The following is an 8,650-nucleotide window of genomic DNA, read 5'->3' as shown; positions in this document are numbered from 1 at the left end:
GTGGTGAGTTGAGCCGCTGACAGCCACTGCATAGACTTTCTTCCCGTGGCGGAGTCGGCCAACCTTCCAGGACTTATGTGGGGCCCTCTGCCTAACCACCACATCATCTGGAACAGGAGGCTGGGGTGGCCCCCAAAGGGTCACAGCCTTGACCTGCTCTCATCGATGGGGGCCAGCCTGTTCCTAAGCCTGAATTCACCAGCTCCTCTCTGATCCTCAGGCAGGACCGTGTCCTCAACTGGGGTCCCCAGACCACTGACATCCTTCTGCACCAGGCCAGGGTGGCCTCCCTGACAAACAGGCCATATCTTAGACACTTCTGAGTTCAGCGATGATGGCAGAGCCTGGCTCAGAGTCCCTCTGAGGATGTCACTCTAAATGCGACCCTGACAGCTGAGGCCCTACACACTGGTGACAGAAGGAGGGGAGCCCGGGTCCAAAGAAGCAGGGACTCCATGCACCCACCACCTATGGGGGAGAGAGTAAGGGTACAGACACACCACACGCCCTCACCCTCTTCCTACTAACTTCTTGTTGGGGCAGGAGAGGGGAATAGGAAGGGAAAGATGCCAGGTTGGGAAAAAAAAAAAAAAAAAAGACACGTACAATTGCTCTGAGGAATGACAAGACTTCTTCAGCAGGACCAGGCGAAGGACAAGGCTGACCTACAGGGAGAGACCAGCGGCCACCCGCTCAGAGAGGTAGGGTCTGGCAGCAACAGCATCACAGGACCCAGGGAGAAGGCTGCTCTCACGCCCCAAGGTACCCCCACTCTGAAGCCCAGCTGCCGGCTGCACCCTGCCTGCTCACACCATCCCAGCTGGGACTTACCAAACTCCGTTCCTGGTGGGGGGCTGTGACACAGAGAGGAAAGAGGGAGGAGACGGACGGGAAGTGAGAAGGGTGGAGACTCCCTCTCCAGAGCAAGTTCACCGCCCCAGGCCAGCCTGGTTCAAGGGAGACTTACCTGAAACCGGAAGCTGCATCTTCGGATTCTGCCTTGGAGAGCCAAGTGGCTGGCAGCTCAGATCCGTCCAGGGCCTGGGGGGCCCACTGCTGGGGACTCACACAGGTCATCTCTTGATAAGCTGGGCCGTGCTGCCTCAGGGAGCCCAGGGGCTGCTCCGGGGGACTGCACACCTTGCCCAGCTGAGACCGTGCATGGTGCTCCAGCTGGGAGGAAGCATCAGGGCTCTCTGGCACGTCCCCCATCTTCTCAGGCTCATCATAAATTGGGAGCACACCGAACGAGGCCTCTTCCTTCTCTTCACTCATGGTTTTCGGTCAATGAAGTGCCTGAGCCACCTGGTTCCAGGGCTTGAGAAATGAATGAGTTTGTCACACAGATCCTGAGTCCCCAATTCGTCCCGATCCCCTGCAGCAAAGGAGAGAAGAGATGCTGACGTGTGGATGCGATCTTTGGGGTCTACTGAGAAGACCGTGAGAACACTCCTCTGAGGGAGAGGATTCGCCATTGGTCACAGACTCACTTTTGATACTAAATGTTGGCAGCGATGGTGCTGAGGGTGAAACGTCACTTGGACACTTTGAGATGTTATAACAGTACCAGGTGTGTCTTTTGTTTTTCCTTCTAGACACACAGACTACACTTCTATCCTCTAAAATCAAACTCACCCTTTAATCTGAACGTACAGATCAGGCCATTGGCCTGATCAGTGGCACTGAGTGCACATACACTGTTGAGCAACGATCATGCTTGCGTGCTCAGTACATTCCAACTCTTTGCAACCCCACGGACTGTAGCCCACCAGGCTCCTCTGTCCATGGGATTCTCCAGGCAAGAATGCTGGAGTGGGTTGCCATTTCCCACTCCAGAGGATCTTCCTGACCCAGGGATCGAACCAGCGTCTCCTGCACTGCAGGCAGATTCTTGACCACTGCATAGCGTTTTCAAATGAGGATTCATCCACCGGGTAAAAGAAACATGAGGCCACAGGAAACCATACACACATCACGGGGTCTCTCTCCCCTAGAGAGGACAGCATGGAAGAACTCTGGTCATGCAACAAGCCTCAGGCGAGGCTGCAGAAGGATAAAGAGGCTGGCTGGTGGGGATTTAATCTTTCCCATCCTAGGAGTTAATTCTGAGAACTGAATGCAAACTTGCATGTGGAATACTCAGAATGATACAAGGCCAGTGGCAAACACTTAATACAAGGAAGATAGTGCGTTTATCTGAGGGCTGTGCCAGGGACTAGAGCTTTGAGGATTGATGACAAACCAAATGCTTTCCTTCAGGCTGCCCAAAAGCCAACCCCAGAAGTCCCAGGCGAGACCCAGCATTCCGCTGACAGGACAGATCAGAAGCTGTAGGGACAAGACAACAGGCACGGCTGAAGACGGGATCTTCCAGTTGGAACCAATGCCTTGAAAACCAGGCTCGGTCCTCAGCTCTCAGATACCATGAGGTACCCAGGTTGCCTGCCCTTGGGAAGCTCCTCCTGACACTTGGTGGTTTCACTGTGCCTGTGGACCCACATAGCTGGTCCCATTTCATCGACACACCTGTGCGGGCCACATGTGACAGGCTTTAAACACGGAGGTTCTGAGTGGGTAGGCAATCAGCTAGAAAGCACAGAGAAGAGTTTCAAATCCTGCTGTGTCTGGCTCTCAACCGTCTCCTTTCTTCCTTCCCATCAGAGGAAGGAGGGTACTATCCACCACTGTCTCGATGTAGTTACCTAATCCCCAGCAGTTCCACTTTTAGGAATTTATCCTCAAGTTACCCTCAAATATAAGCTAAATAATCTACGTCTAAATGGAAGCATTATAGCATTGCTTGTGATAAATGACTGGACGAACCCAAAATCTGTAAGAAAGAGTGGTAAAATAAGTCACAGTAATATGTGTAAAGTGGAATATGACACAACTGTGAAAAAGAATAAGGACGCTGATGTCTGGACGCGGAAAATTCCAAGGGAAGTTAATGGGGAATGAGTAGATTCAATGTGTATAATGCACAGCTTTGGTGTAAAAGGATGGAAATTATAACCTATCTTTGCATATGCTTGTATAGACTTAAGAAATTAGGAAGGGTGCTGCCCTTAGGAATAGAAATTGACAAGTAGGAAAGAGGAATGGCAGGAGGATGTCACTGCAAAACTTGGGATATATTTTGCATGCCTGTGGCTCTTTAGACCTAAATTAAAATTGTTGGACCATGAGCCTTTTTCCTCAACCAGGTCCTTTCTTTGTCATTTCCCCCAACTGGCAATTTGAGGTTCTCATGATTCTTAATTGTTGTTATTACTTAATTGCTAAGTTGTGTCCAACTCTAAGACCGCAAGGACTGTAGCCCCCTGGCTCCTCTGTCCATGGGAGTCTCCAGGCAACAATACTGGAGTGGGTTGCCATTTCCTTCTTCAGGGGATCTTCCCCACCCAGGGATCAAACCCAGGTCTCCTGCGCTGGCAGGCGGATTTCCCACCACTGAGCCACCAGGGAAGCCCAATTCTCAATTACTTGTTTAAATAATTCAGCAAACTTGCCAAGACATGCAACAGTCTCCTTTAACTGGGACACCAGGTCTGGGTTGGCCACGAGGGTGGTGGAAGGGCAGAGCACACACCTTACCAGCCAGGGGGATGGGGATGCACAGAGAGAGACGGGCAAGAGCCCAGGCCCACGTGTGGGTAAAGCTTAAAGGCAGTGAAGCCATTTAGACAGGATTTCATGGGTGAGAAGGATTACATCCTAAGAATAAGACAAGGCTTTCTAAAGTGTCCAAGGAAGAGTCAGCATCACCAATTCCCTTCTCTGCTCCACCCTCAGAACTGGGAATAAAGGCAACTCTCTTTCTCAAGCTTCAACACAAAATGCTAGAGCAGAGATTCACCCTGCCAGCAAGACAAGCACTCACCAGTCCCTCACAGCATGCAACTCACCTCCGTAGGCAGGTAAGACCCTGGAGACAGGAGGTGAGAACTGCACACATCTGGTTAGTAACGGGAATCTCTTCCTCCAGCTTCATCCACCCCTCCCTCATTCAGGCACTGCCCCTTGTGCTGCAGGCTGCTAGTTTAGACTAATTGATAATTAAGCCCTGGGTCAGGTGTAGGGCCCTGGATGGCTCATCAGTTACCGGGCGTGACCTCAGCCACCGCAGAGCTGGGCTGCCTTTAGTGATAAGGCTGGGATAAGAGTCCTGGGATAAGACTGGGATCTGCCCAATAAATTCACGGCAGGAGGCCAGGTGCAGTGAGACATTTTTCAAGGAATGGGTTCGGGGCACCCCATGTGAGCCAGTGTTTGCGCAAAGATGGAGAGCTAGGTGGAGCTACACCTAGAAGCAGTTTCACATTCTCATCTCCAGGTGATGAGACACACCTGGACACAGCGAGGCCAGCCCTGTCACCTCTCATCTCTCACCAGTCTCTCTCAGAAAGTGAGGATCAGGGAACTCTTCTCCACGGAGGCCTCACCAGTGATTCTTACATCGGAGTGCTCAACACCTGGAGGGCTTGTTAAAACCCAGCACTGGGCCCACCCCAGGAGATTCTGATTCTGCGCCCCTGGGGTGGGGTCTGGCTCTAGGTGAGTGATCACACCATCACGATTATCTGGGTCATGAAGATCTTTTCTGTATAGTTCTTCTGTGTATTCTTGACACCTCTTCTTAATATCTTCTGCTTCTATTAGGTCCATATCATTTCTGTCCTTTATTGTTCCCATCTTTGCATGAAATGTTCCCTTGGTATCTCATTTTCTTGAAGACATCTCTAGTCTTTCCCATTCTATTGTTTTCATCTATTTCTTTGCATTGATTGTCGAGGAAGGCTTTCTTATCTAGCCTTGCTATTCTTTGGAACTCTGCATTCAAATGGGTATATCTTTCCTTTTCTCCTTTGCCTTGCGCTTCTCTTCACATCCTAAAGGAAATACATCCTAAAGGAAATCAGTCCTGAATATTCACTGGAAGGACTGATGCTGAAGCTGAAACTCCAATTCTTTGGCCACATGATGCAGCAAAGAAATAACTCTTTTAAAAAGACCTTGATACTGGGAAAGACTGAAGGCAGGAGGAGAAGGGGATGACAGAGGATGAGATAGTTGGATGGCATCACTGACTTAATGGACATGCGTTTGAGTAAGTTCCGGGAGTTGGTGATGGACAGGGAAGCCTGGTGTGCTGCAGTCCGTGGGGTCGCAAAGAGTTGGACACAACTGAGGGACTGAACTGAACTGAACTGGTGTGGGGTCTGAGACTTGATATTTCTAGCAACTTCCCCAGTGAGGGTGATGCTGCTGCTAGTGGTCTGGGGACCCCACTGGAGAGGCACTGCCTAAATCCCTCTGTTTGGTGGTCCTTTTCTGGCAGGAGGGGAAGGGGTGACGAGCCCGGACCTCTCCTGCTCTGCTCCTCTTGTTCACCTCCAGTCATGGCCCACCCCTCCCACTGAACACACTCACTCTGTTCTGCTTTTTCTCACTTGTTGCCTTCCTTCTTTTGAAGTGTAAGTACTGAAATTGCTGCTGCCTTCAAAGAAATATTTTACCACCCCTGACTTCCAATATCCAAAGCTCTCTGTCTCTCCCTTTCTCTCTCCCCACTCATGAACACAGCCCTTGTCTCCAAAACTATTATCGCTGCCTATGGTCTTCTAGATAATGCCTGTATTTAAGGTCTATCCCTAGGTGACTTCCCTAGTGGTTCAGTGGCTAAGACTTGATGCTCCCAGCTCCCAACACAGGGGGCCCAGATTTGATCCCTGGTCAGGGAACAAGATCCCACATGCTGCAACTAAGGCCAGGTGCAGCCAAATAACTAAATATTTTTTAAAAAAAGATGGAGAATTGTCCCTGTCGAGGCTCCATGTTTCCACCCTCATGCTGTTTGTTCTCTCATCTAGGACCTCTGTTTTGAAAAAAAAAAAAAAATTATGAAAAATAAAAAAAAGACCACGTCTGTCACTTTCAGACAGCCTGCCAGCCTGAGAGAGGCCAGTGAGAGGACCCCAGTGGTCAGTGAGGCAGCCCCTGGAGAAGAGGGTTCATAGAAGGGGCCTAGGGTCTGGATCACAATCCAGAACACTGCTGGGCACTAGACGTTCATTTCCTGCATCATCATCATAGCCCACTCTCAGAGCTGACCCAGGAGGGAGGTTACACTGAAGGGAGCTAATGCTTTGAGAGTTTGAATAACTTGCTCAAGATCACACAGCAAGGAAGGGCTAGAGTTAAGAGTTTGAGACCAGGTTTGCACAACCCCACACAGCCTTCTATTGGAGTGCAGGGAGACGGAGGACAATAGGAACAGGGGCTGCTTGGCTGCAGCAGCCTGGAGGGATGCTTCCCGGGGACTCTCAGAACAGACATGAGAACGCTAAGAGCTGAACTGTCAACTTCTGATAAGAATGGGAGTGGGGACTTGCCTGGCGGTAAAGAACCTATCTTCCAAGGCAGGGGATATAGGTTTGATCCTTGTTGGTGAACTAAAATTCCACAGGGCAACTAAGCCCACGCATGCATCACAACTACTGAAGCCCATGCACCCTAGAGCCTGTGCTCTGCAACGAGAGAAGCCACCACAGTGAGAAGCCCACCCACCACAACTAGAGAGTAGCCCCTGCTCACCTCAACCAGAGAAAGCCTGTGCACAGCAAGGAACAGCTGTGCACAGCAAGCAACAGCTGTGCACTGCAACAAAGACCCAGAGCAGCCAAAACCACTCACTTAAACAGAATTACCATATGACCCAGCAATTCCACTCCTACGTATATACCTAAAGAACTGAAAACAGAGGCTCAAACAGATTTTTGTATACCAGTGTTCACAGCAGCATTATTCGCAATAGCCAACAGGTACAAACAAACAACCCAAGAGTCCATCAGCAAACGGATGGATAGGCAAGACGTGCTTTATCCATACACTAGAATATCAGTCGCCAATAAAAATAAAGGAAGGACACATACATGCTACAACTTAGATGAACCTTGAAAACATTACACGACGTAAAAAAACAGACACAATAGCTCCATACTGTATGAGGCCATTTACATGAAATACCCAGAATGAAAATGAAAGTGTTCTTCAGTCAGTCCTGTCCAATTCCTTGTGACTCCATGGACTATAGCCCTCCAGGCTCCTCTGTCCATGGAATTCTCCAGGCAAGAATACTGGAGTGGGTTGCCATTCCCTTCTCCAAGAGATCTTTCTGATACAGAGATCAAACCAGGGTGTCCTGCATTGCAGGCAGATTCTTTACCATCTGAGCCACAACAGAGATCAGAGACCATTTACATGAAATACCCAGAATAGTCAAATCTATATATAGAGAAAACAGATTAGTAGTTTCTAGGGATTGGAAGGTGGGGATGGGGGCACAGGGAGCAACTGCTTAATAGTCATGGGATTCTTTCTGGGGTGATGAAAAGGTCTGAAACTAGATAGTAGTGATCAGCGCACTGTGAAAGTACGAATGCCACTTTAAAATAGTTAAAACGGTAAACTTCATGTTACTGTATCTTACCACAATTAGAAAACCAATGAAAACAGACTTTGTGTCAATGAGTTAGAGGCCGTGCAAGTCCCAATAGGTAGCATTTTCCCCTTCTTCCTCTTCATCCACCAAACCCCAAACAGTTTAGCTGGTAGTTTTCTCACCTTTGCTTTGGTAAGAGAAGAACCAGCAAGATGCAGGTAGGTACCCCTCCGTGCCCAGAGACCCTGGCCAGTGACAGTCTAACGGGCAAGGATTTGTTCGCCCTCTGGTGGGCAATCGAAGAGCAACCCAATTCTAACCACTTAGCATCTCTTCATGGGAAATAGATGGGGAAACAGTGGAAAGAGTGTCAGACTTGATTTTTGGGGGCTCCAAAATCACTGCAGATGGTGACTGCAGCCATGAAATTAAAAGATGCTTACTCCTTGGAAGGAAAGTTATGACCAACCTAGATAGCATATTCAAAAGCAGAGACATTATTTTGCCAACAAAGGCCCGTCTAGTCAAGGCTATGGTTTTTCCAGTAGTCATGTACGGATATGAGAGTTGGACTGTGAAGAAAGCTGAGCGCCGAAGAATTAATGCTTATGAACTGTGGTGTTGGAGAAGACTCTTGAGAGTCCCTTGGACTGCAAGGAGATACAACCAGTCCATTCTAAGATCAGTCCTGGATGTTCTTTGGAAGGAATGATGCTAAAGCTGAAACTCCAGTACTTTGGCCACCTCATGTGAAGAGTTGACTCATTGGAAAAGACTCTGATCCTGGGAGGGATTGGGGGCAGGAGGAGAAGGGGACAACAGAGGATGAGATGGCTGGATGGTATCACCAACTCGATGGATGTGAGTTTGAGTGAACTCCAGGAGATGGTGATGGACAGGGAGGCCTGGAGTGCTGCAATTCATGGGGTCGCAAAGAGTCGGATGACTGAGCGACTGAACTGAACTGAACTGAAGATATTTGTATTCACATCCCAAAGCATTTGATGGTTGTACTCAGGGTGCCACTCCCCCACCCTGGAATTTCTCTTTCTGCAGGAGAGCCTCCAGAGAATTGACTAGGGCTCCTGCTGTGGATGAAAATGTTACAACCATATAAACACAGGCATGAAACACTTCTTCCCTTACTAATTCACTGACATTACCCACTCAACAGAAATTATTCACAGGCAAGTTCCACCCAGCTTGTGA

Source organism: Capra hircus, chromosome 18, assembly GCF_001704415.2.
Source record: "Capra hircus breed San Clemente chromosome 18, ASM170441v1, whole genome shotgun sequence".
NCBI classification, from domain to species: Eukaryota; Metazoa; Chordata; class Mammalia; order Artiodactyla; family Bovidae; genus Capra; species Capra hircus.
Note: the sequence above shows the minus strand (reverse complement) of the source record.